The sequence below is a fragment of the Schistocerca nitens genome, chromosome 4 (assembly GCF_023898315.1).
Source record: "Schistocerca nitens isolate TAMUIC-IGC-003100 chromosome 4, iqSchNite1.1, whole genome shotgun sequence".
NCBI classification, from domain to species: Eukaryota; Metazoa; Arthropoda; class Insecta; order Orthoptera; family Acrididae; genus Schistocerca; species Schistocerca nitens.
In genome coordinates, this window is record NC_064617.1 from 251,026,261 (window position 1) to 251,052,925 (window position 26,665).

Sequence of the window (26,665 nt, forward strand, 5' to 3'; positions counted from 1 at the left end):
GTTGTCTACTATGGAGACCGGAACCGCGGGACTGCTACGGTCGCAGGTTCGAATCCTGCCTCGGGCATGGGTGTGTGTGATGTCCTTAGGTTAGTTAGGTTTAAGTAGTTCTAAGTTCTAGGGGACTTATGACCTAAGATGTTGAGTCCCATAGTGCTCAGAGCCATTTGAACCATTTCTACTATGGAGAGAAGTGTGCATGATCACTAATCACTTCCATCACCGTTGCCTGAAATGCCAATATTTTGTAGGAAAAATGGTATAAGATTTCCTTGAAAATGAAACAGGATTTGTATTTATCCATTACGAAATGACTGAAAGCTGCTGTGAATGGCAACAGGTTTCCTACGTTGTACTGGGCATAACAATGTATTGTGATATTGGCATTGTCATATTTTTGTCTACCCGCTGTAGACCCTTAGGTCATACTCAATATAATCGCTTTAAACAGTGGCAATAATCCTAAAAGAAGTCGTATTGAAATTGAGATATATGTTCTCTATATGGAATAATTTGTGAAACGTTGCACGAATATTTTTGTCTTATATCGCAGAAATTAATAATCACCCATACCGGGGCGGTACCGGTAAATGTGAGCATGCACGGACCTGATACCTTCTGGCGAAATTTCAATGTAAGATACAGTCGACGGTAAACGAGGATATTTCACGAGTGCCTGAACATTTGCTTCATTACCGTCTCCTGGAGACTACATTCACCCTCGTCGCAATGCTTAGTTGCGTCTTCGTGATCACAGTTATTACGAAATGTGGGAAAATATCTATTATAATAAAAACTGTATCCACGACGATTATTAAGGAGCGAACTGTAATTACTCAGTATTATATGAATGAGGTAATACAAGAATATTATAGCTATATCATTTCTCGAAGGGAGGCCCATGACGTGCAACGCAAGCATTCCGTCTCTTCGGACGTGCATCGATACCTCATGAGAAGAGTCCTTTCGGTTGCAAATACAGCCGTTGGTTCACGCGTTTTTCACTCCTTCATCGCTTCCGAAACAGCTCCCAGCGTTTGTCTGGCCGTCCGAACGCATGAAAGTCATTCGTGGCGCGATCTTGTGACCTTCAGATCTAGTATCCTGCCTTGCTGCTACGATTGAATGGTCAGTTATGGGGACGAGCTTTGTTGTGTTGCAACAAAACACCTGCAGTCAGAAGTCGTCATCGTATTCCTGATTTCAGGACGGAGGTGATTTAGTGGCGGTAATGAATTCCGGTAACGAAAACTGACAACGATCGTGAGTGCGGTGTACTGACCACATGCTCCTGCATATCCACACCAGTCACGCCTATCGCCTGAGGACGACACGACGGTCAGTCGGTGCCGTTAAGTCTTACGAGGCCTGCACGAATGGAGAGAACGAATATGAATTGCTGGTCACTACTAATCCTCTCATGTTGCAATGCAGCAAAATTACTCCTATTCCTACCCAAAAGAAAGTGAGCTAGACTTTTCTTGCGGAAGTTTGCCAATTTTTATTTTTTTTGTTTTTGCGGAGAGCTGTGGTGCCATTGTTTGTTCGATCTTTTCGTATATGGTTGGTGATATTGCAAACCTCATGTACTGCGAGACAGGGACCGTCGAACATTGGAGAGGGTGGTTGTAAAAAATAGCATGATACCTGGGGAAGAACCACTCGTGAGTTCCAAATCCCGCTAACACAATTGAGCCGTACTTCATAAGCGACGCATTTCTGAGTCACTGCTAATCAACGCTCGAGGTGGAGTTGAGATCATTGCCACTGGACAGTGGATGACTGGATTTGGTTGGTTGATTCGGGGAATAGGACCAAAGAGCGGCCGGCCGTTGTGTCCGAGCGGTTCTAGGCGCTTCAGTTCTGAACTGCGTTGCCGCCATGGTCGCAGGTTTGAATCCTGCCTCGGGCATTGATTTGTGTTATGTTCTTAGGTTAGTTAGGTTTAAGTAGTTCTAAGTCTAGGGGGCTGATGATTTCGGATGTTAAGTTCCATAGTGCTCAGAGCCATTTGAACCATTTGAACCAAACAACGAGGTTATCAGTCCCATCAGATTAGGGAAGGATGGGGAAGGAAATCGGCCATGCTCTTTCAAAGGATTTATCCCGGCATTCGCCTGAAGCGATTTAGAGAAATCACAGAAAACATCAGGATGGCCGGACGCGGATTTGAACCATCGTCCTCCCGAAAGCGAGTCTAATGTGCTAACCACTGCACCATCTCGCTCTGGTGGTTGATGGAAACCGAGAGATATGGAATGACGAATCACGCTATACCTTGTGTCAATCCGAAGGAAGAGTTTGGGTTTGGCGCATGCCTAGAGAACGTTACCTGCCGTCATGTATAGTGCCGGTGTTGCACTAAGGCGATGTTTTTTATTGGATAAGGGTGTCTATTAGAGTTGAGTCATCTGCACAACAAAGCATCTGTGAGGCAATGGTTTCTAGACAATTACATTCCTGAAATGGACTGACCTACCTAGCGCCTGTAGGATGAGTTAGAAACGGCGACTTCGCTACAGACCCCAGTGTCCGACATCATTCCCTTCTCTGGTTTAGGCTCTTGAGGAAGAGTGGGCTGTCATTCCTTTAGTGAAGATCGGACACCTCACTGAAAGTGTCCCCAGCGGTTCAAGCTGTCATAAAGGCGAAGGATGGACACACCCTGTATTACACTGCTGGCCATTACAATTGCTACACCAAGAAGAAATGCAGATGATAAACGGGTATTCATTGGACAAATATATTATACTAGAACTGACATGTGATTACAAATTCACGCAATTTGGGTGCATAGATCCTGAGAAATCAGAACGCAGAACATACACCTCTGGCCGTAATAACAGACTTGATACGCCTGGGCATTGAGTCAAATAGAGCTGGGATGGCGTGTACAGGTACAGCTGCCCATGCAGCTTCAACACCGTACTACAGGTCATCAAGAGTGGTGACTGGCGTATTATGACGAGCCAGTTGCTCGGACACCATTGACCAGACGTTTTCAATTGGTGAGAGATCTGGAGAATGTGCTGGCAGGGCACCAGTCGAACATTTTCTGTATTCAGAAAGGGCCGTACAGGACCTGCAACATGCGGTCGTGCATTTCCTGCTGAAATGTAGGGTTTCGCAGAGATCGAACGAAGGGTAGAGCCGCGGGTCGTAACTCATCTGAAATGTAACGTCCATTGTTCAAAGTGCCGTCAGTGCGAACAAGAGGCGACGGAGACGTGTAACCAATGGCACCCCATACCATCACACCGGGTGATAAGCCAGTTTGGCGAAGACGAATACACGCTTCCATTGTGCGTTCACCGCGATGTCGCCAGACACGGATGCGACCACCATGATTACATAGAACCTGGATTCATCCGAAAAAATGACGTTTTGCCATTAGTGCACCAAGGTTTGTCGTGGAGTACACCATCGCAGGCGCTCCTGTCTGTGATGCAGCGTCAAGGGTAACCGCTGCCATGGTCTCCGAGCTGATACTCCATGTTGCTGCAAACGGCGTCGAACTGATCGTGTATATGGTTGTTGTCTTGCAAACGTCACCATCTGTTGACTCAGGGATCGAGACGTGGCTGCACGATCCGTTACAGCCATGCGGATAAGATGCCTGCCATCTCGACTGCTAGTGATACGAGGCCGTTGGGATCCAGGACGGCGTTCCGTATTACCCTCCTGAACCCACCGATTCCATATTCTGCTAACAGTCATTGGATCTCGACCGACGCGAGCAGCAGTGTCGCGATACGATAAACCGCAATCGCTTTATGCTACAATCCGACATTTATCAAAGACGGAAACGTGATGGTACGCATTTCTCCTCCTTACACGAGGCTCACAACAACGTTTCACCAGGCAACGCCGGTCAACTGCTGTTTGTGTATGAGAAATCGGTTGGAAACTTTCCTCATGTCAGCACGTTGTAGGAGTCGCCACCTCCGCCAACCTTGTGTGAATGCTCTGAAAAGCTAATCATTTGCATATCACATCATCTTCTTCCTGCCGGTTAAATTTCGCGTCTGTAGCACATCATCTTCGTGGTGTAGTAATTTTAATGGCCGGTAGTGTAGTATTCACCAAAAGGTGTCCAGATACTTTTGAGCTGATAGTGTATGTGAACATTACATGCACCAGTCATTAACCAAGTGAAATCATATTTTCCGTCTGTATCTCATCGGGTCGTTTACTGGCCTTTTTAAAAATTACATCTCAAGGAATTCGATGCACAAAACTGGAGAGAACTTCCCGCCAGTGACGGAATCATTAGCGTCATTAGTAGGAGGTACGATAAGAAGGGGCCCTATACAGAGAGGGAGAGCTTCTCAATTAGCAGCAGCTTTCCTTCTCGTCGGGACGGACTCACGGTTAATCCTGGGCAGACAGAGGCGCCGCCTCTGCCGCTCCCCCAGCACCAGACGCAAGCCTTCCTTCCAAGCAGGTCCGGAAGCGACATCACGCACACAGTGGCGCCGTGTCCCGCGCCACCCTGCTGTCCCGGCAGGAAGGACCGCGCTACCGAGTCCTCATTAGGCCTGGGGCCCGCGGGAAGACGCTAATGCAAACAGACACGCATATACTCGGTAGTCTCCGTCCTCTCGACTGATGCGTTCATTAGCAGCACAGACCTAATTTTTCTTTTTTGCTCCTTTTGAGGCGACGAATTAGCCGACATGTAACTTGAGAAATGGATGACAGTGATATGCGGAGAGGATGAAATACAGATGTGTGACTGATTCTTAAATTGGTGGAGCCAATTCTCGTGCGTCAGTGATGGTTTGCGGCGTCTGTGTTGTTTCTACAATTGAAGAACGGAAATGTCTGACGCACTAAGCGACGAAACCCACATTTGTCAGAACCAAAAAACAGTATACCTCATTTTGTACACAGCCTACTTGCTTCCAAAAAACTGAGGTGTTCTGCTATCACAGAATTATGTTGCTCACCTCCTTATTGCAAAAAGTAATGAGGCAAATTTGGAAGTAAATAATTTATTAAGAACGTTCTATGTGTCTTACTATGTAACTGACTTCTTCAAAGTGCCAATAAGAAAGTTTTTGTTTCAAGTGCCGTTAATAATCTACATCTACATGCATACTCTGCAAATCAGAGTGCCTGGCAGCGGGTTCATCGAATTACCTTCACAATAATTCTCTATTATTCCGTTCTCGAACAGCACGCGGAAAAACCAAACACTTATATTTTTTTATTATGATGATCATTTCTCCCCATGTAGGTCGGCGTCAACAAAATATTTTCGCATTCGGAAGAGAAAGTTAGACATTGAAATTTAGTGAGAAGATTCCGCCTTTGTTTCAGTGGTTTCCGCCCCAAATCCTGCATCATGTCAGTGGCACTCTCTCCCATATTTCGCGATAATATGAAACGTGCTGCTCTTGTTTGGATTTTCTCGATGTACTCCGTTAATGCTATCTGGTCGTACGACTAGGGCCTCCCGTCGGGTAAACCGCTCGCCGGGTGCAAGTCTTTCTATTTGACGCCACTTCGGCGTCGATGGGGATGAAATGATGATGATTAAGACAACACAACACCCAGTCCCTGAGCGGAGAAAAACCTCCGACCCAGCCGGGAATCGAACCCGATCCCTTGGGATTGACATTCTATCGCACTGACCACTCAGCTACCGGGGGCGGACATGCTATCTGGTAAGAATTCCAGATAGCGCAGCATTACGCCAGAAGAGGACGGACAAGCGTGGTGTAAGCAATCTATTTAGTACGTCTGTTACATTTTCTAAGTGTTCTGTCAATAAAATATAGTCTTCGGTACGCGTTCCCCACAACGTTTTCAATGTGTTCTTTCCAGTTTTAATTGTTCGTAACTGTAATTCCTAGGTGTTTAGTTGAATTTACGGTCTTTAGATTTGACTAATTTATCGTGTAACCGAAGTTTACGGGTTCCTTTTAGCACTCATGCGGATGACCTTACACTTTTCGTTAGTTAGGGTCAATTTAGAGTAAATTTATGCACTATTCATGTATCTTTTCTGCATAATTTTGCAGTATGTTTTGACCTTCTGATGAGTTTACTAGACGATAAACGACACCATCATCTGCAAAAAACCTCAGATAGTCTCCTAAATTGTTTGTATAGATAAGGAATAGCAGAGGATCTATAACACTGAGGAACGCCAGAAATCACTTCTGTTTTGCTCGGTGATTTTCCTTCAGTTACAACAAACTGTGACCTCTCTGTCAGGAAAACACGAATCCAGTCACATAACTGAGACGATATTCCATACGCACTCAATTTAACTACAAGCCGCTTGTGTGGTGCAGTGTCAAAAGCCTTTAGGAAATCTAGAAACACGCAATCAGTTTCAAATCCCTTATCCATAGCACTCAACGCTTCGTGTATGTTGCGTTTCAAGGAGCTACATTATATTTGTGATAATAAAAATACAGAAATACGACAGGAATGTTTTAACTAGTTGAACCGCAGTCAATAAAAACTATTTGTCCATATCTTTTTAATGTTTTGGAAGAGGATAACGTAACTAAGTTCAAGAAAAAATCGCACAGTATTGAGTTCCGTTTCTTATACAACTCCGTTCAAGGAATCAGATGTTTCAAAGTTTAATGTAGGACTCCCTATGTTGTTGAAAAAGAAATGGCAGCATCGTCAACAGGTCTTTCTATTTTGCAACTGATAAACATGGCTGGTATTTCAAATGTATGGAATCGCTTACTTCAGCTATGGTCTTTTCTCTTTTGAATACATTTCCATTCTTCTGTTTCAGGGAAAAAAAATTCAATAGCTATTTGACATGGATGAATAAGAGACACTTTGATAATATTGCATTTGGGGATATTACAATCCTGTATAGACAACGCTATTTCAGCATCATCTTTAAAATGGAAAAAAGTCAGTTTGTATGCATTGGAATTACATACAATGGTTCATAGGTTCAGCTGAAACAATAATCTAGTGTAAAATCTTGCGGAACAAAGGCCTTGTTTACCTTTCCGTCCCTCCTCTGTAACTGCGAAATCTCTGTCACAGCTCAAAAAGCTGTGACCAGTCACCGAAAACTCTCGAGTCATCTCTTCAAAGCATGCTAGGCTAAATGAGGAGACATTAATGTATGACACTTGGAACTGCAGAGAGAAGCACTTTTTGCGCCATCTAGTAATGAATGTTTGAAATTTTTTATACTTCATCTAATAATTGAGACAAGTCTAGGGACATGGAACAGAGTATCGAGAACATAACAGCACTGAAAATACTTTTTGTGAAAGAGATGACACTTAGAACGTTTGCCATTTCCACTCTTTAGTTGTTCACGAGATTTGCAGATGCTGCTTTTTCTTGATCGCTGATAACCTTACGGATAGAGGTTTTCTGGAGTTTTTTGTTCATTAGTTTCATACTGCTCGCCGCGGCAACCTATCCTGCGCCAGCGTCTTCGTCGCAGGGTAGCAGCTACACAGGTGTCCTCGGTTACCTGATGAATATGTTCTATTTTCTGTGTGCCCTACAGGTTTTACCCTCTACCGTCTACAGGTCCCTCTAGTACCACTGAAGTTATTCCTCGATGACTTAACATATATCGTATCATCCTGTCCCTACATCTTAACAGTGTTTTTCACATATTTCCTTCCTTGCCGATTCTGCAAACATCGTCCTTATTTCTTACCTTATCGGTCTCTCTAGTTTTCGGATACTTCTACAGCATGACATCTCAAATGCTTCGCATCTCTTCTTTCGCGGTGTTCCCACAGTCCAGGGTCCATTTCCATACATCGTCGCGCTCCAAATGTGTATCCTCAGAGATTTCTTCCTCGAATTGAGGACTTCTACTTTGTTTCCAGGGTATAAGACTTCCTCCGCTTCTTCCATTTGATGATCCACTAGTCTGAAATTAAGTTTATCGCAAACGTCATTTCTGTTTCTCCTCTATACTTCCATCTTTCTTTGGTTTGCTCTCAATGTATATCCTGTGCTAACTAGACTCTTCGTTTCATCGAATATCTCCTGTACTTCTTCCGCACTTTAATTTGTGATCTGTATTCCTTTTACCCTGAATTATAGTCCCACTTCTGGACCTTTCTTTAATTTTCGTTATCGCTTTCTCGATGTACTGATTGAACCGTTGGGAAAAAGGCTTCATCTCTGTTGCACCCCTCTTAATCCGAGAATTTATTTGTTGGTCTTACAACCTTATTGTTCCTTCTCGGTTCTTGCATCTGACCTTTCTTTCTCCACAGTTTACGCCTATTTTTCTGAGAATTTCGAAAATCTTGCACAATTTTACGTTGCTGGACACTTCTTTTCGGTCGACCAATCCTACATCCGCCACCGCCACCGTGGTGACTGAGCGGTTCTAGGCGCTACAGTCTGGAGGCGCGCGACCGCTACGGTCGCAGGTTCGAATCCTGCCTCGGGCATGGATGTGTGTGATGTCCTTAGCTTAGTTAGGTTTAAGTAGTTCTAAGGTATAGGGGACTGATGACCTCGGAAGTTAAGTCTCATAGTGCTCAGAGCAATTTGAGCCATTTGAACCTACATCCGTCAATACACGAGGGCGTGCTGAAAAATAGTGCCTTTGAATTTTTTATGTGAAAACTCTGAAGGTGTTTTTAATAAAACAATCGTTATTAACATTCTACAACTTTAATCTTCGCCGGACGCTGTGGCCGAGCGGTTCTAGGCGCTTCAGTCTGGAACCCGCGACCGCTACGGTCGCAGGTTCGAATCCTGCTTCGGGCATGGATGTGTGTTGTCTTTAGGTTAGTTAGGTTTAAGTAGTTCTAAGTTCTAGGGGACTGATGACCTCAGATGTTAAGTCCCATAGTGCTAAGAGCCCTTTGAACCCCTAATCTTCTCATTTAGATATTTATTTCACAACATAGTCACCCTAGTGACGAACACATTTCCCCAGACGAAACAGCAGTTTGTTGATACCGTCACTGTAGAACGTTTGATTTTGTTGACGGAGCCATAACCTCATCTCCACTTGCATCACCTCATCATTGTCAGAGTGAAGTCCTCGAAGGTGTTCTTTAAGTTTTGGAAACTGTTAAAAACTGGATGGGGCGAAGTCGCGACTGTATGGAGGATGACCAATGACAGCAAACCGAACGCATCCGTCTTGGGTATTAATAACCGCTTCAGCTGTATTTAGTCCTTTATTACTGGATCACTACAGTTTCGTGGCACTAAATTCCACATTTTCAGGTGAACATATGATTAAAACATTAGAGCGGAAAAGCGGCCGCGTCCCTTGTACGCTGTTCCGAGTATATCGCAGAAACGAACACTATGGTACGATTTCTTTTGGACCCATCCACTACATTGGAATCTAACAGTTTTTAATCTATGACATACCGTCTTTTAGCGGTGTTTTGTTCTGACGGACAACTAATGTTGGATAAAAAGAGTCGGAGCTTTTCCGCTCTAATGTTTTAATCATATGTTCACCTGAAAATGTGACTTTTAGTGCCCAGTAATAAAGGATTAAATACAGTTGAAGTGGTTATTAATACCCAAGATGAAAGATGTGGTTGCCTCACGTTGACGGCCATCTGCCAGCGCGTCGGACTGTTACAGATGTCGCAGAGCTTGTGCGTAGTTAGGCACTGTCATCTGAAGTAAAGGGTGCTGCGTATATGGACGAACTCTTCCAATTCGAAAGTAGATTACAGCACGCCGTTCCTCACGTACCGCCGTATTACACTCTACAATTCGGAGCCCTTGAGTGGCTGAGGGCTGCAGATACGTAGACGTGAAGACTAAAGATGTAGAATGTTAATACCGTTACTTTTGTTTAAAAAACTTTAAAAAATTTGGAGGTATTACTTATCAGCACGCTCTCCTAAAAGCCACTGCCTATGCGGTTATCCGTGATACATCTACCGGTGTCTGCGATAATAATTACTTTGTAAATAAACGTTAAAGCATAGTGTTTACATCACGATTTTCGCCTATTTGAATTACACTGGTCGATTGCATACTCATTAATCTTTGAAGTCACTGTTATTCGATACAGAGTTCTATTACGTTGGCTGAAACGCAAATTGTGCTCTAGAGGGTAGATGCGTTGCTGATATCTGCAAGGGTTAAACACTAATACATCCAATTCCCGTCGTGCCAGCGGCTGCTTTATATCCTGAGTCAGTCCTGTTACGTTTGTATTCCCATCCGTCCCCTTTGCAGTTTTACCAAAGCGACATCAAGACTATTATAAACACACCATCATTTGGAGCCTTCGCTTCATGTCCTGATTCCCATCTGTGTTTCACATAGGGCATAAATGAATCAACATTTCTCTGTGGAATATAATTTAGTTTGAGACTTATAAATTATGCTTAAGGGGGGACGTCTACGAAAAACACAACCTATTTAAAAGTGCACCAGATCCGCAATTTTGAAGATATGGCAATAAAATTTTGTACCATGCTTTACATGAAATTAATACATTTACTATTAAGCTTTGTGGAATATATATATTTAACTTTTTGTTTAAGAAAATAAAAGTTTTAGTTTTAAAAAAAAACAATATATCTACCTTTTCCTCAGAAACTGTTCCAGAGGTTTCTACAGAATTTTCACTCTTTATTTTGTTACGATGAGTTTTGAACATATCGAATAGTAGAATTTTAACAATTTCTTAATTATAATTATGTAAATATAATATAAAATTCACACAAAATACCAAGCACTTTGTCCCGTATGTCAGCTTACATTGAGTGTTTCAAAATTTACTCCCGAGACAACTGTTACAGGGTTTACATAACTAAGTGTACGACGTTTCATAATGCATGGCTTCATAGATGCTGAGAAAAAGATACATAAACTTTAAAACAAAATTTTCAGGAAATGCAGTTTAAAGTTCAACCTAATATTTATCCTATATCACCTCTTCAGAAGGCCCCTGATTTGTACTCAGGGTCCTATTCCCCTTCAAGTTTTCTCTTCTGATTTCTTATTTTCTGTCTTCTTTCCTTTACTAGTTCCTCAATTGACTTTTCAGCTGCGCAGAGGCGCTGTAAATTTACACTCCTGGAAATTGAAATAAGAACACCGTGAATTCATTGTCCCAGGAAGGGGAAACTTTATTGACACATTCCTGGGGTCAGATACATCACATGATCACACTGACAGAACCACAGGCACATAGACACAGGCAACAGAGCATGCACAATGTCGGCACTAGTACAGTGTATATCCACCTTTCGCAGCAATGCAGGCTGCTATTCTCCCATGGAGACGATCGTAGAGATGCTGGATGTAGTCCTGTGGAACGGCTTGCCATGCCATTTCCACCTGGCGCCTCAGTTGGACCAGCGTTCGTGCTGGACGTGCAGACCGCGTGAGACGACGCTTCATCCAGTCCCAAACATGCTCAATGGGGGACAGATCCGGAGATCTTGCTGGCCAGGGTAGTTGACTTACACCTTCTAGAGCACGTTGGGTGGCACGGGATACATGCGGACGTGCATTGTCCTGTTGGAACAGCAAGTTCCCTTGCCGGTCTAGGAATGGTAGAACGATGGGTTCGATGACGGTTTGGATGTACCGTGCACTATTCAGTGTCCCCTCGACGATCACCAGTGGTGTACGGCCAGTGTAGGAGATCGCTCCCCACACCATGATGCCGGGTGTTGGCCCTGTGTGCCTCGGTCGTATGCAGTCCTGATTGTGGCGCTCACCTGCACGGCGCCAAACACGCATACGACCATCATTGGCACCAAGGCAGAAGCGACTCTCATCGCTGAAGACGACACGTCTCCATTCGTCCCTCCATTCACGCCTGTCGCGACACCACTGGAGGCGGGCTGCACGATGTTGGGGCGTGAGCGGAAGACGGCGTAACGGTGTGCGGGACCGTAGCCCAGCTTCATGGAGACGGTTGCGAATGGTCCTCGCCGATACCCCAGGAGCAACAGTGTCCCTAATTTGCTGGGAAGTGGCGGTGCGGTCCCCTACGGCACTGCGTAGGATCCTACGGTCTTGGCATGCATCCGTGCGTCGCTGCGGTCCGGTCCCAGGTCGACGAGCACGTGCACCTTCCGCCGACCACTGGCGACAACATCGATGTACTGTGGAGACCTCACGCCCCACGTGTTGAGCAATTCGGAGGTACGTCCACCCGGCCTCCCGCATGCCCACTATACGCCCTCGCTCAAAGTCCGTCAACTGCACATACGGTTCACGTCCACGCTGTCGCGGCATGCTACCAGTGTTAAAGACTGCGATGGAGCTCCGTATACCACGGCAAACTGGCTGACACTGACGGCGGCGGTGCACAAATGCTGCGCAGCTAGCGCCATTCGACGGCCAACACCGCGGTTCCTGGTGTGTCCGCTGTGCCGTGCGTGTGATCATTGCTTGTACAGCCCTCTCGCAGTGTCCGGAGCAAGTATGGTGGGTCTGACACACCGGTGTCAATGTGTTCTTTTTTCCATTTCCAGGAGTGTATGTTCCTCGGGATGTGTGTGTGTGTGTGTGTGTGTGTGTGTGTGAATTCCTAAGGGACCAGACTGCTGAAGTCAGCGGGCCCTAGACTTACACACTACTTAAACCAACTTAAAGAACAACACACTCACCCATGCCCGAGGGAGGACTCGAACCTCCGATAGGGGAGAGCAGCTCCCTCCGTTCTCAAGATGTCTTGAGTGAAATTTCATATTTTATGGCTCTTTCTCTCAAGTACCTTCATCCTCCCTACGTACACAACATTAAATACAAGAACTGCATCATAAGCTGCATTTAAGACAACTGTAGAAGATGAAAATAGGATTTAAGGAATTGCTTCTTCATAAACTAACTGTTACTAAGATACGGAACAGAGTCACAAACGTCTATAAAAGCAAAGAGCACATATCACAGTCTTCTAGATGTATCCCGCGCAACTTTGCTTGAGAGCAATCCGCGAATCGTTTTTCACCGAGCTAGTATTGAAGTGTTTTTCATCGAGCTATTCAAGCGTTACATCACAAAGTGGGCGTGGCAGGAAGGTCACGTTACATATTTAATTACTTATTTTTGAGAACATGTCTCTTGCAAAACAACGGCTTTTTTATTACTTAAGAACGATCATGAACAGTCACAAGCGGAAGAAATTCCTTTTTTTATGAGGTCGTGTCTGCAATTAGCGTTCATGGAAACATAGCGCCTGCCCCTTTTACCGCCACCGTCTAACATCACGGTGACGGGTCTGAAGATGATCTAAAACAGACCGAAGCCGGTAACTTCATAAAATTAAGAAGTTTCTTGAGGTAGTGACGGTTCATGTTCATTCTTAAACGTATTTAGTTATTTTTCAAGCACTTCGGATGCGATTTCATCACTGAAACTTTGGGAACTTATTGCTATGAATTCTACTAATAAATAAAAAATAAACTGAAAACTGAAATTTTCGCTGAATTTCATGAAAGACAGTCCCCCCTTAAGAAACTCTACCCACGCGCTCGGATACTACCATTTGTTTTGACTGTAAGGGTTTTCAAATAGCTGCCCTTTTTTTAGAGGTATTTATCAAAATACTACTGTGATGGCCTCCCAAATTCATTCTAATTTAAATTTTTTCTGTTTTTATGCGTTTCAGAAATAGCCATGAATCTGTTCAACATTTCGCATACCTAATGAGGTGGCGCAGTGGTTAGCACACTGGACTCGCATTCGGGAGGACGACGGTTCAATCCCGCGTCCGGCCATCTTGATTTAGGATTTCCCTAAATCGCTCCACGAAAATGCCGGGATCGTTCCTCTGAAAGAACACAGCCGACTTCCTTCCCCGTCCTTCCCTAATCCGATGACACCGATGATCTCGCTGTCTTGTCTCCTCTCCCAAAACAACCCAACCCAACTTTTCCCGCAAACCAGGACGCGCCGAGCGGGGCTTACTTTGACAAAGACGTGCAGCCGCCATTTTTAATTTGTCATTAAATAAGTTTCTTTTTCATTGACAAATGTATGTATAATAAAGCGGCAGAATCCTCATTTTAATAAAAACATTCGTTGTTTGAAAAACATTCTAAACTTCACAAATTTGTCGTGCCTCTCGACCAGAACCTCTGCTTGATATTGTGGCCTCTTCCATTGGATACTCAACACAGCTTACAGGCGCACGTAAGTCTTACGCGAAAACGGGCACGCCAGCCACTGCACTGATACGCTGAAACGGTCCTAACCGCAGCCCACTACCGCACTGCATTTTGTAACATCAACATACAACAAACCTTACGAGTGTACCTCAAAGATAAATTCACAAGTAGTATATGGGAGACCATAAGTGGTCTACTGCTGCAATAAGGAAATTGTTAGAGGAATTCAAAACGCGCCCTACTTCTCTTGACAGTGGTACCCTGACGGGAATGTCAAAACTACGACAACAGATGATTATCAACAACTGGTCTTTGAGGGAACACAAGGAGCAGCAGCTAAGACAGGCCAGCCCAGATATATTCAGGGCGAGTGAATATAGCGAAGTGTGGGTTTTCGCTAAGGTAAAACGGATTGACTGGAATACTCTTTCAAATTCTGCAGGTGGCAGGGGTAAAATACAGGGAGCGAAAGGCTATTTACAATTTGCACAGAAACCAGAAGGCAATTATAAGAGTCGAGGGACATGAAAGGGAAGCGGTGGTTGGGAAAGGAGTGAGACAGGGTTGTAGCTTCTCCCCGATGTTATTCAATCTGTATATTGAGCAAGCAGTAAAGGAAACAAAAGAAAAATTCGGAGTAGGTATTAAAATTCATGAAGAAGAAGTAAAAACTTTGAGGTTCGCCGATGACATTGTAATTCTGTCAGAGACAGCAAAGGACTTGAAAGAGCAGTTGAACGGAATGGACAGTGTCTTTAAAGGAGGATATAAGATTAACATCAACAAAAGCAAAACGAGGATAATGGAATGTAGTCAAATTAAATCGGGTGATGCTGAGGGGATTAGATTAGGAAATGAGACACTTAAAGTAGTAAAGGAGTTTTGCTATTTAGGGAGTAAAATAACTGATGATGGTCGAAGTAGAGAGGATATAAAATGTAGACTGGCAATGGCAAGGAAATCGTTTCTGAAGAAGAGAAATTTGTTAACATCGAGTATAGATTTAAGTGTCAGGAAGTCATTTCTGAAAGTATTTGTATGGAGTGTAGCCATGTATGGAAGTGAAACATGGACGATAATTAGTTTGGACAAGAAGAGAATAGAAGCTTTCGAAATGTGGTGCTACAGAAGAACGCTGAAGATAAGGTGGGTAGATCACGTAACTAATGAGGAGGTATTGAATAGGATTGGGGAGAAGAGAAGTTTGTGGCACAACTTGACTAGAAGAAGGGATCGGTTGATAGGACACGTTCTGAGGCATCAAGGGATCACCAATTTAGTATTGTAGGGCAACGTGGAGGGTAAAAATTGTAGAGGGAGACCAAGAGATGAATACACTAAGCAGATTCAGAAGAATGTATGTTGCAGTAGGTACTGGGAGATGAATAAGTTTGCACAGGATAGAGTAGCATGGAGAGCTGCATCAAGCCAGTCTCAGGACTGAAGACCACAACAACAACAACAAGCGGATAATTTGGCAAATTTTCTAGCGTAGGCCTATGGCAGCAATATTTAACGTTTATAGTAGCCAAAATATGACACTCACTTTTTTAGAAAAAATTGAGCTGTACGCCCTTTTTTCTATGGTATTTGAAAGAGCATTGAAAGACTTCTTTAAATGCACAACATATGTAGAACTTGATGAAATAGTAATATGACGACAGCACCATAAACGTCTGCCCTGCTGTGTCGAAGGTAAGCAAACACGTAACGCAGGTGTTAATTATTCCTAGTGTCATATCAAGCACTCAACATATTGGCCTTTGAAACATATGTACAGAACTATAAAACTTTTCCGGACATACTGAATTTCATTTGAACCTGGCGTAGGACAGGCCCTTGTTATATGGAATTGCCTTCAGGAGAAGTCGGTGTTTCCTTCCTGTTTCAATTTTCCCAACAGAAGAAAGTCTAGAGACGTTAAATCTGATGAGCGTGTGCGTCATTTCGTATTTTCCGAACGACCAATTGAGGTGTTGGCAGAAGAGCCAAACCGTGTTGCTAGAGGAGGCCGAAATGCACGCGTTTAATTACACGCAGACTGGCGTGAGGTGTGGAACAGGACAATGTCTTGAGAATTGCAAATAAAGTACGTAGATGATGTAATACTTAACTTTAATCCATAATTGGTGTACATCGCTCTTGACGGTACAGGTTTTATAATAAGCTCAATATAACTGGTAATGGCGCCTTGCTAGGTCGTAGCAAATGACGTAGCTGAAAGCTATGCTAACTATCGTCTCGGCAAATGAGAGCGTATTTGTCAGTGAACCCTAGCTATGAACGTCGGCTGTACAACTGGGGCGAGTGCTAGTAAGTCTCTCTAGACCTGCCGTGTGGCGACGCTCGGTCTGCAATCACTGACAGTGGCGACACGCGGGTCCGACGTATACTAATGGACCGCGGCCAATTTAAAGGCTACCACCTAGCAAGTGTGGTGTCTGGAAGTGACACCACACCAATGCGACGATCTCCATATGTACTGATAAAACCATCTGCATTTATATGTGAGAAATGGGCGGAACAACCATTTGTTGGTACCACATGGAATGCCTTACGTCTAGAGGAATGACTTCCAATAACGACGACAGCATACCTGTTACGAACTGTAGACACTTGCGACTGTTCAGTTATAAACAGGAACTAGTGATGCGATCCTCGAAAGACGACGGTCGTGGTTCAACCACTTTTCTCAGGCGGCGTCGATTTTAAATTGACTAGTGGTGGACGCTGCGAGATTTTATTTTCCCACAGTCTGTAAACGATGCTTCATCCGTAAACACAGTCTTGCATAGAAACTCCGCATCACACGATCCGTATCCGAGTTACGTGTTTGCTTGTACTTCGTACAGCACGGCAGACGTTTGTGGAATCTCTTCTCCTGATAGAGGGACAGCGGTTTGCGTTGCTCTTATCTTCTTACAACTGATCTTCTTCCACGCATACTATCTGATCAGAAGTATCCGAATACCTAATGGTGGACATTAATATGGGGTGTGTCCACCCTTAGCCTTTATGACGGTTTGAACTCTGCTGGATCCACTTTCAATTAGGTATTTAATGTCTGTGGAGGACTGTTAGTCCAGTTTTCCTCAAGAACCAAAACCAAATATCTTGGAGATGTTGGACGCTAGAGTCTGAACCAACGTCGACCTTCTAACTCATCCCAAAGATAACTCCTCTAATTTAAGGCAAGCAGCCGCACTAATACTACTTGTTCAACAGATGTTTTGGACTTGTGTCGTCCGGCCATCCCCAGAGTGAGTCGCAAGGCTGACGACGAGGTACCTTGCGTAGCCTTACATGCTCAACCGCGGTGGTACTGCGCATGCGGGTCAGTTGAAGAAGTACGTTCATGTTCAGAAAAAAAAGCAGAACACCTTGAACGACTAGAGACAGGACACTCATCTCACAGCGCATGTACATTAGTATGTTCTGCAGAAATGATTAGGATTTCCGTCACCTCGGTTCAGTATGTACCCTATTGCCAAGGAGACACAGGGTCCGCCATGGGCCCTGATAACTTGTTTCATATGTGATGACATCGACGCGTATAAGGCGGGAATGACGTCCTGTGTTATAAGTATCCATGCTGCATTTACCTGGTTCCAAAGTTCATTTTTGGTGGCTGGCATTGGGTCACAGCGCTGCACCCGTCGTTCCACTATATCCCACACATTTTCGATAGATGACAAGTCTGGTAATCTCGCGGGCTAGGGCAAAAGGCTGAAATCCTGTGACACCAAGAAGGCACGTATTCGTGCAGTACCATGTGGTCGTGCATTGTCTTGCTGAAAAATGGCGTCTGGGGTGTTGTGCAGAAAGGGTATAGCTACGGGTCGAGGACGTCATCCACGTAGGTCACCCTGGTCACAGTGCACTGTACACGCACCAACTGTGATTTGTGGCTGTGCCCAATAGCACCCCACACCATAATGCCTTGAGTTGGTGCTGTATGTTTGGTGTGAATGCAGTCACTGTGGTGCTCCCCCTGTCTGTGGCGAACCAAAATGTGGCCATCGTTTTCGAACAAACTGAACCTGAGGGCCGGAGGGCCGTGAGGAGTGGCCGCATGGTTTGAGGCACCATGCCACGGATTGCTCGGCCCCTCCCACCGGAGATTTGTCCTCCTTCGGGCATGGGTGTGTATGTTATTCGTAGCGTAAGTTAGTTTAAGTAGCGTGTAAGTCTAGGGACCGATGACCTCGGTACTTTGATCTCTTAGGAATTCACACACATTTGAACATTTGGTAGCCGGAGAAGTGGGCGACATGCACCTAGCCCATGCCATAATAAACGGCGACGGACTGTCAGCCTTCATAATGTACGGTATATTACACTGTCCGATACTGAGGAGGACACAGATCTGTCCTGCAATACCATTCGTATGAGGTGTCGATCTTCTCGAGCGGTGGTCTGGGAGGATCGACCTATCCTATCTCGTCATGTACTACAGCCTTCCGTGAACCATTCGGTACACACCCGTTGCACTGACGAAACACTTCGTCCTACACGAGCAGGAATTTCCCTGGTAGGTACATCACTTTCTCTCATGCCAATAATGCGCCCTCTTTCAAACTCAGTGATTGGACGGTGCGGTTCGCGAATAGGTATGTGAGGCATCCTACACGTCTGCTCAAGTCACACCAATGCATTACCTTCGGTTTATAGCGACACCGGTGACCGCAGGCATATTTTACCGGCAGATGGTGTTGCGCCGCATTGTCGATGGTGACCTTGACCTCGTTTTTTCTGAAGATGAGTGTAGTATTTGCGCGGCTGCATGTCCAAAATTAAATTATTAATTATGCCGCGACAAGTTTAAAATGCACATAATCCCGAAAGTGTTCCGTTGGGTTCAGGTTGGGACTCCGGGCAGACCTGCCTATTTCAGGACTGTTATTGCCCAGGAACTACAGCCTCCCAGATGCTGCTCTATGTCAGAGTGCGTTGTAATGCCTAATAAAATCGTAGTCTTCCTTTTCCTGAAAAAAAAAGATTGAAAAATGTGTTCATCCTCCCTCATTTAGATTTTTCTTACGCACTGAAGGGAACCATAGGCTAATCGAGAGAAACACCCTATACTGTGTAACACGACCTGCTCCGTACCTCACTGTTGGCATTAACCACGATGGCAAGTAACGCTGTGCAGGCAATGTCCCAAAACTCTGTCACAAGATACACCGTGATTTACTACTCCAAATCACTCGTTTCCAGTCATCCACTGTAGAATGGCGTCTCCCTTTACAACATCTCGAACGTCACTTAGCACTGACTGCAGAAATGTGTGGCTTACGAGTAGCTGCCCCGCCATTGTACCCTATGATTTCTGATAACACTTTGGAACTAACTAATGATTGCTTCCGCTGATTTCATGCAATTTTTATAGCTACCCTCCGCAATACTCGACCGTCCCTGTCTACAGGCCGGCCGCTGGGGGCCGAGCGGTTCTAGGCGCTTCAGTCTGGAACCGCGCGACCGCTACGGTCGCAGATTCGAATCCTGCCTCGGGCATGGTTGTGTGTGATGTCCTTAGGTCGGTTAGGTTCTAAGTTCTAGGGGACTGATGACCTGAGATGTTAAGTCCCATAGTGCTCAGAGCCATTTTGATCTCTCTCGTACTTCCGAGATGCGTTGTGTGTTACTGCTGCTACAATGTTAGTTTCATTTCTTTCATCAGTTGCTCTTCTTTGTGCTTGGCGTATTTTATTCTCCACACTTCCAGTTTATAGATCCTTTTTATGATGTTGGCAAAAACAGAACGTTAGTGTTTGGCACGACCTGGATACTCTTCAGCATACAACCGTATCGCTGCTTTAATGGTTTGGCGACATTCGCCGTAAACAAGTTTCACTTTTCCGACTGTCGTATGCATTGTGACTGTCTCAACGGCCTCACAAGCAAGTTCTCTCATTGCTACAACGGCATAACACAGACCGATCGGGTTAAAGCGCACAGTTAACCACAAGAACCGTACCTGAGTTACGTGTCTACTTACACTTCGTGTTATAGGGCAGACGGTTGTGGAACCTCTTCTGACAGAAGTTAGCGGGGATGCTATGTTGATAATGTTTGATCAACTCCCATACTTGAAATGTCGTTAAAGGTCTCTTCTCTTAGAAGTTTCTTCAGTTTATAGAAAAAATATAAAGTTTCATTAAAAAAACAACAAAGTCGGTGTCGTAATTCGCCGACTATAAACGACAAAAATTATTTGCAAATGTCAGGAAATTTGCCATATTGGCGAAGACCGCACCTCGATAATTTGATATATTTATTCAGTCTGAATATACACTCCTGGAAATGGAAAAAAGAACACATTGACACCGGTGTGTCAGACCCACCATACTTGCTCCGGACACTGCGAGAGGGCTGTACAAGAAATGATCACACGCACGGCACAGCGGACACACCAGGAACCGCGGTGTTGGCCGTCGAATGGCGCTAGCTGCGCAGCATTTGTGCACCGCCGCCGTCAGTGTCAGCCAGTTTGCCGTGGCATACGGAGCTCCATCGCAGTCTTTAACACTGGTAGCATGCCGCGACAGCGTGGACGTGAACCGTATGTGCAGTTGACGGACTTTGAGCGAGGGCGTATAGTGGGCATGCGGGAGGCCGGGTGGACGTACCGCCGAATTGCTCAACACGTGGGGCGTGAGGTCTCCACAGTACATCGATGTTGTCGCCAGTGGTCGGCGGAAGGTGCACGTGCCCGTCGACCTGGGACCGGACCGCAGCGACGCACGGATGCACGCCAAGACCGTAGGATCCTACGGAGTGCCGTAGGGGACCGCACCGCCACTTCCCAGCAAATTAGGGACACTGTTGCTCCTGGGGTATCGGCGAGGACCATTCGCAACCGTCTCCATGAAGCTGGGCTACGGTCCCGCACACCGTTAGGCCGTCTTCCGCTCACGCCCCAACATCGTGCAGCCCGCCTCCAGTGGTGTCGCGACAGGCGTGAATGGAGGGACGAATGGAGACGTGTCGTCTTCAGCGATGAGAGTCGCTTCTGCCTTGGTGCCAATGATGGTCGTATGCGTGTTTGGCGCCGTGCAGGTGAGCGCCACAATCAGGACTGCATACGACCGAGGCACACAGGGCCAACACCCGGCATCATGGTGTGGGGAGCGATCTCCTACACTGGTGATCGTCGAGGGGACACTGAATAGTGCACGGTACATCCAAACCATCATCGAACCCATCGTTCTACCATTCCTAGACCGGCAAGGGAACTTGCTGTTCCAACAGGACAATGCACGTCCGCATGTATTCCGTGCCACCCAACGTGCTCTAGAAGGTGTAAGTCAACTACCCTGGCCAGCAAGATCTCCGGATCTGTCCCCCATTGAGCATGTTTGGGACTGGATGAAGCGTCGTCTCACGCGGTCTGCACGTCCAGCACGAACGCTGGTCCAACTGAGGCGCCAGGTGGAAATGGCATGGCAAGCCGTTCCACAGGACTACATCCAGCATCTCTACGATCGTCTCCATGGGAGAACAGCAGCCTGCATTGCTGCGAAAGGTGGATATACACTGTACTAGTGCCGACATTGTGCATGCTCTGTTGCCTGTGTCTATGTGCCTGTGGTTCTGTCAGTGTGATCATGTGATGTATCTGACCCCAGGAATGTGTCAATAAAGTTTCCCCTTCCTGGGACAATGAATTCACGGTGTTCTTATTTCAATTTCCAGGAGTGTATTTGTGACGACGTTTGTAAAGCATGTTCGCATGCTTTTCATTAGAAAGTGAATGTTACGTTGTTGAACATTTTTCGAAGGCTGTTTCAAATAAACAGAATAAAGTACGTTCTTCAGTGTTAAAAAATCCCATCTGATATTACGGCAACTAGTACCACTAAAGATTACTTGCGCACGTCAGAAAATGCTTCACATTGTCCACTTACCTCTATAATATATCTGAAAGTTCACCTTCATATATTTACTCGTCGTCGATCTTAGCTGCCTCACACTGAAAAAAAAGACATATTTTTATGGGCTAATGTCCCGTCGACAGTTAGGTCTTTAAAGGCAGAGCACAATTTTGGGTTCAAAAACAGTACGAAAGGAAAACACTTGTGCCCTAATGGAAGGGACCACGGCAGTATGTACCTTAATAGATTTAGGGAAACCACAGACAACGTAACTCTGGAGGGCTGGCCGCGGAAATGAACCCGCTCCTCCAGAGAGCGAGTTCAGGGCCATAGCCATTGCGTCACTGTCAACACAGTGCTTCTAATGTTCCGCTGATGGTCTAGTTATTGTAGGCCTGCTGACAGTCTCTGTGTGCGAAGCAAAACTGAATCTCCGTGCACATATCCTCTTTGTCGGCCTTGTAACTGGATGTGGGCAGGTGGTGCGCAGGTGCTACCGAACCTCTGCTTCATCTACCGGCACCGGAGATGACCCAATTAACAGGGTTCCTGCCCCATCGTCAGTCACAGCTATCTTTCACACAATCTTACAAAAAACAGAACAGATTTCTCAGCCGTCGTGGATTCGCGTGCCAAGACAGCACGGTCCTTGCTTTCGGATCGCGTCATTGTCATTTCCGATTACAATTTTCTCAGGTTCTCACGTTAACGCTTGCGTTTTGGTACCCTCGACGACAAGGCTAAATGAAATAATCTGCTCCTCATGGAGTAATTACCGCAGGAAGAGAAGTAATGGCTTCATCACAACAACGCCACAATTATTTTAAGTTTTACTCACGTTTAATGTAACTGGAGGAAATTGTTATAATTAACGCAACAAGACGTCTTTAATTTTTGGAAACATCTGCGCATTAATTTGTAAAAGTTCCGTTTTATGATTAAAGACATAACTATAGTTGAAAACGTGGTTGACAAGCTAATGCATAGATCAGCGATAGAACGAAAACAGTACAAAAACTGTGATCATCCCTTCTTATACTTCCATAAACACAGCAAATCAGAAGAAAGAAAAAAGAGTCGATGTTAACGACTCTTTGACGACGAGGTTGCTACGGCTGGAGCACTAGCTCGGATAGCACAAAGGGAGGTTCAAAATGGTTCAAATGGCTCTGAGCACTATGGGACTCAACTTCTGAGGTCATTAGTCCCCTAGAACTTAGAACTAGTTAAACCTAACTAACCTAAGGACATCACAAACATCCATGCCCCAGGCAGGATTCGAACCTGCGACCGTAGCGGTCCTGCGGTTCCAGACTGCAGCGCCTTTAACCGCACGGCCACTTCGGCCGGCCAAAGGGAGGAGAATATCGACTGTGTCTTTTTCAAAAGAACCATTCTAGCATTGAACTTGATAGGTTTAAGGAAGCCACGGGAAACGTAAATGTGCTTGGAAGCGTATCTCACCTCCATGTCTGGTAAATGCGAGTCCAAGAGTCCAGTACCTTGGCAATTGTTATACTAGGTGTTTTGTTGTGGAGCAGAATGTTTCAACAGCTATCAGAATTTGCATCAGGAAAAAGGAGTAAAGAAGTTTTCTTTTTAAATGCGCTTCACTACAGAAAACACTTTATGCAATGTAAGATGTTTGTTGCTACCAATGCATTTCTTTAAAAGATGACATAGACTGAGGTGACAAAAGCCAGGGACAGAGATACAGAGATTGCGATAGTATCGTATTCACAAGCTATAAAAGGGCAGTGCATTGGCGGAGGTGTCATCTGCACTCAGGCTCTTCATGTGAAAAGGTTTCCAACGTAATAATGGTCGCATGACGTGAATTACAGACTTCGAAAGCGAAATGTTAGTTTCAGCTCGACGTATGGGCCATTCCATTTCGGATATTGTTAGGGAATTCAGTATTCTTAGATTCACATTGTCAAGAGTGTGCCGAGAATACAAAATTTCAGGCATTACCTCTCACCACGGACAACGCAGCGGCCGACGGCTGTAATTTAACGACCTATCTTAAATAACATCACATGCACTCTCCACCTTTGAAGCTTCATTTCATTTCCTCTTATCCTTCTGCGTGTTTTGCTTTTTTTGTCAGGCAGTGTATACAGAAATGCACCCACATAACTGAGTACTACGTTATTAACTGTTTATTACACTGTGTGCCAATGTCTTTCGGCGCATAAAGCGCCTGTTACTAGATGATAGATCTTTGTGGTATTGCATACTTAGCAACAATATCTATTCATCATTGCGGTTTCCAGTACATAAATGTGCAAAAACAGGGTAAATACATGTGATATTTAAGTTTCCTTGTAACCTTCCCGTATAAATAAAAAATATAAAATAATGATGTGTAATCTTCCCGAAGAGAAAATAAAAATAAAAATAATTAAATTTGGATAATTAAATTCTGACATATGAAAACTGATAAATATTAACTCATGAAAAACTGATAAATTCTGACGTAAGCAGCGCTACGCCATGGCCCTGTGTAATCAATCTGAATCTGTCCGTCAGAAATAAACTAAACAATTCTTACTTCGTGATGATGTCGCCGGGTGACGCTGTCTATATATCTGCTGGTAAATGGCACAGCTTAGTGCAATGCTGGCTTATCTACTAATACTGGAAAGCATTTGTCTGGGATCTGAGTCACTAGAAAAACTGACTTTACTTAGTGACACAGCTGGTCGTCTGATTACCAAAGAACAGATGACTATGATCTGACAAAAAATTCTGGAATATTTTAATTTAGATAAATGACTGGATCGGGTCTGGCAATGACTTAAGGGGAACTTATGCTTTTATAGTTGACTGGTAAAAACAGTTATATTCTGAAAATTTTTTACGTTATTGATAAAGATCTACAATCCATTACACGGGAAAACTGAATATTTTACAAATATGGGTCAACTGGTGCTGACGAATCACAAAAGAAAAGATTGAAACAAATTCATATTAACATCTCAACGAAGTGACTTAACTAGAGTATGCCAATAAAAATAATAAAATTTACCTTACAATAGATGCTTGACTTAATTACACTGTTGATTTTTCATTATATTAACAATTATTCATTTGTTCATCATCATCTCATTTCGTGATATCATTTAGCTTTGCGGCTGATCACAATTATTATTCAGTTTCATATAATACATTTGTTCTGCAGTGTGACTTTAGCAACCACTAACCATAAACTGCTCCGTACCAGCGACAGACTACAACTACACTGTAGCAGTGAGCGACTGCAATTGCGGCAGAGACTGCTCTGACCTGTGACTCTATTGCAGCTCTCTTTTAACAGGGGCAAAGATATTTTATGTCACAGGCAGCGCCTGTGAATTGTCGTTCTAGCAAGTGAGCAATACATCTAAATTACATTTGCTCCAGAAGGGTGGTAAACCCCTTACATCCTTCCTAGCACAAAATGGAAGTAGAGAGTTTTAACTGAAAGTGGCATAACAATCGGCGTTTGATGTTGGGGCTATGCGCACTACACCGTCCCCACTCCATAAATATTCGTACTCTATGGATTGGACGGCGTGGCTGTCTCCAAGGAAAGTTCAACGTCGGCAATTTTTTGGAAACACATTTTATCAGAAATGGCTATAAGGGAAGTCTCCCCAGATTATTTCCTTAATTCTGTCAATCTAGTGGTTTGCTTAAGAACTTCACACAGTTAGGCATGCAAAACTGGTTTCAGCACATGCCACTGAGCGTCTTTCAGCCATGTTACATCAAACTGGCATGTTTCACTGAGAGTCGGGGCTTCTGTATTTAAATACCTCTGTGGAGGTATGAAGTTTGTTAAGGATTCGTTTAATGAAGACGTGAAACAAGTACTTATTGCGGGGTACTGTACTTTTAACAGTTAGCGATGGCCTGTGTACAGCAAGGCTATGTCTGTGAACCGGAAAAAAATCCCTTGGACATAGACAAGCTCTTCGCCGCATCCGTTACTCTCCACAAGGACATGGTGAACACGCCAACGGAAATTTAGCGTGCATTATACAGAAGCACAAAGAATCAGTCCCTCATTCCAAAAGTTTGCACGAGCCCAGAAGGAACAAATGCCCTCGTATATTCTGTACAGGTGGTGCCTCACAGCTTGTAAGTGATTAAAAAATATTTCAGATGCGCCGATAGATGCATCTTTATTCTAACATCCGATCACCCTCTGTCTGACTATGCCCTGAAACTTTACCCACATACAGGGTGACAATTACTGAAATATGTGAAAAAAAAACAAAATTAGTTACAAACTACGGCGTGAATACACATTATTCGACACTTAAACGTCATTACAGATATTCGGATTTAGGTTATGACATGTTCAACATGCCTGCCATCATTGGCGGTGATGTGGCACAGACGAAAAGCGAAAATCTGCATGGCTCGCTGAAGTGTCGGAACATCGATACTGTCGATGACCTCCTGAATGGCTGTTTTCAGCTCAGCAATGGTTTTGCAGTTATTACTGTACATCTTGTCTTTAATATAGCCCCACAAAAAAGGAATCGCATGTGTTCAGATCCAGCGAATATGGCGGACAATCGAGGCCCATGCCAGTGGCCTCTTGGCACCCCAGAGCCAGAATGCGGTCCCCCAAAGTGCTCCTCCAGGGTATCAAACACTCTCCTGCTTCGATGGGGTCGAACTCCGTCTTGCATGAATCACATCTTGTCAAAATCAGTGCCACTTTGG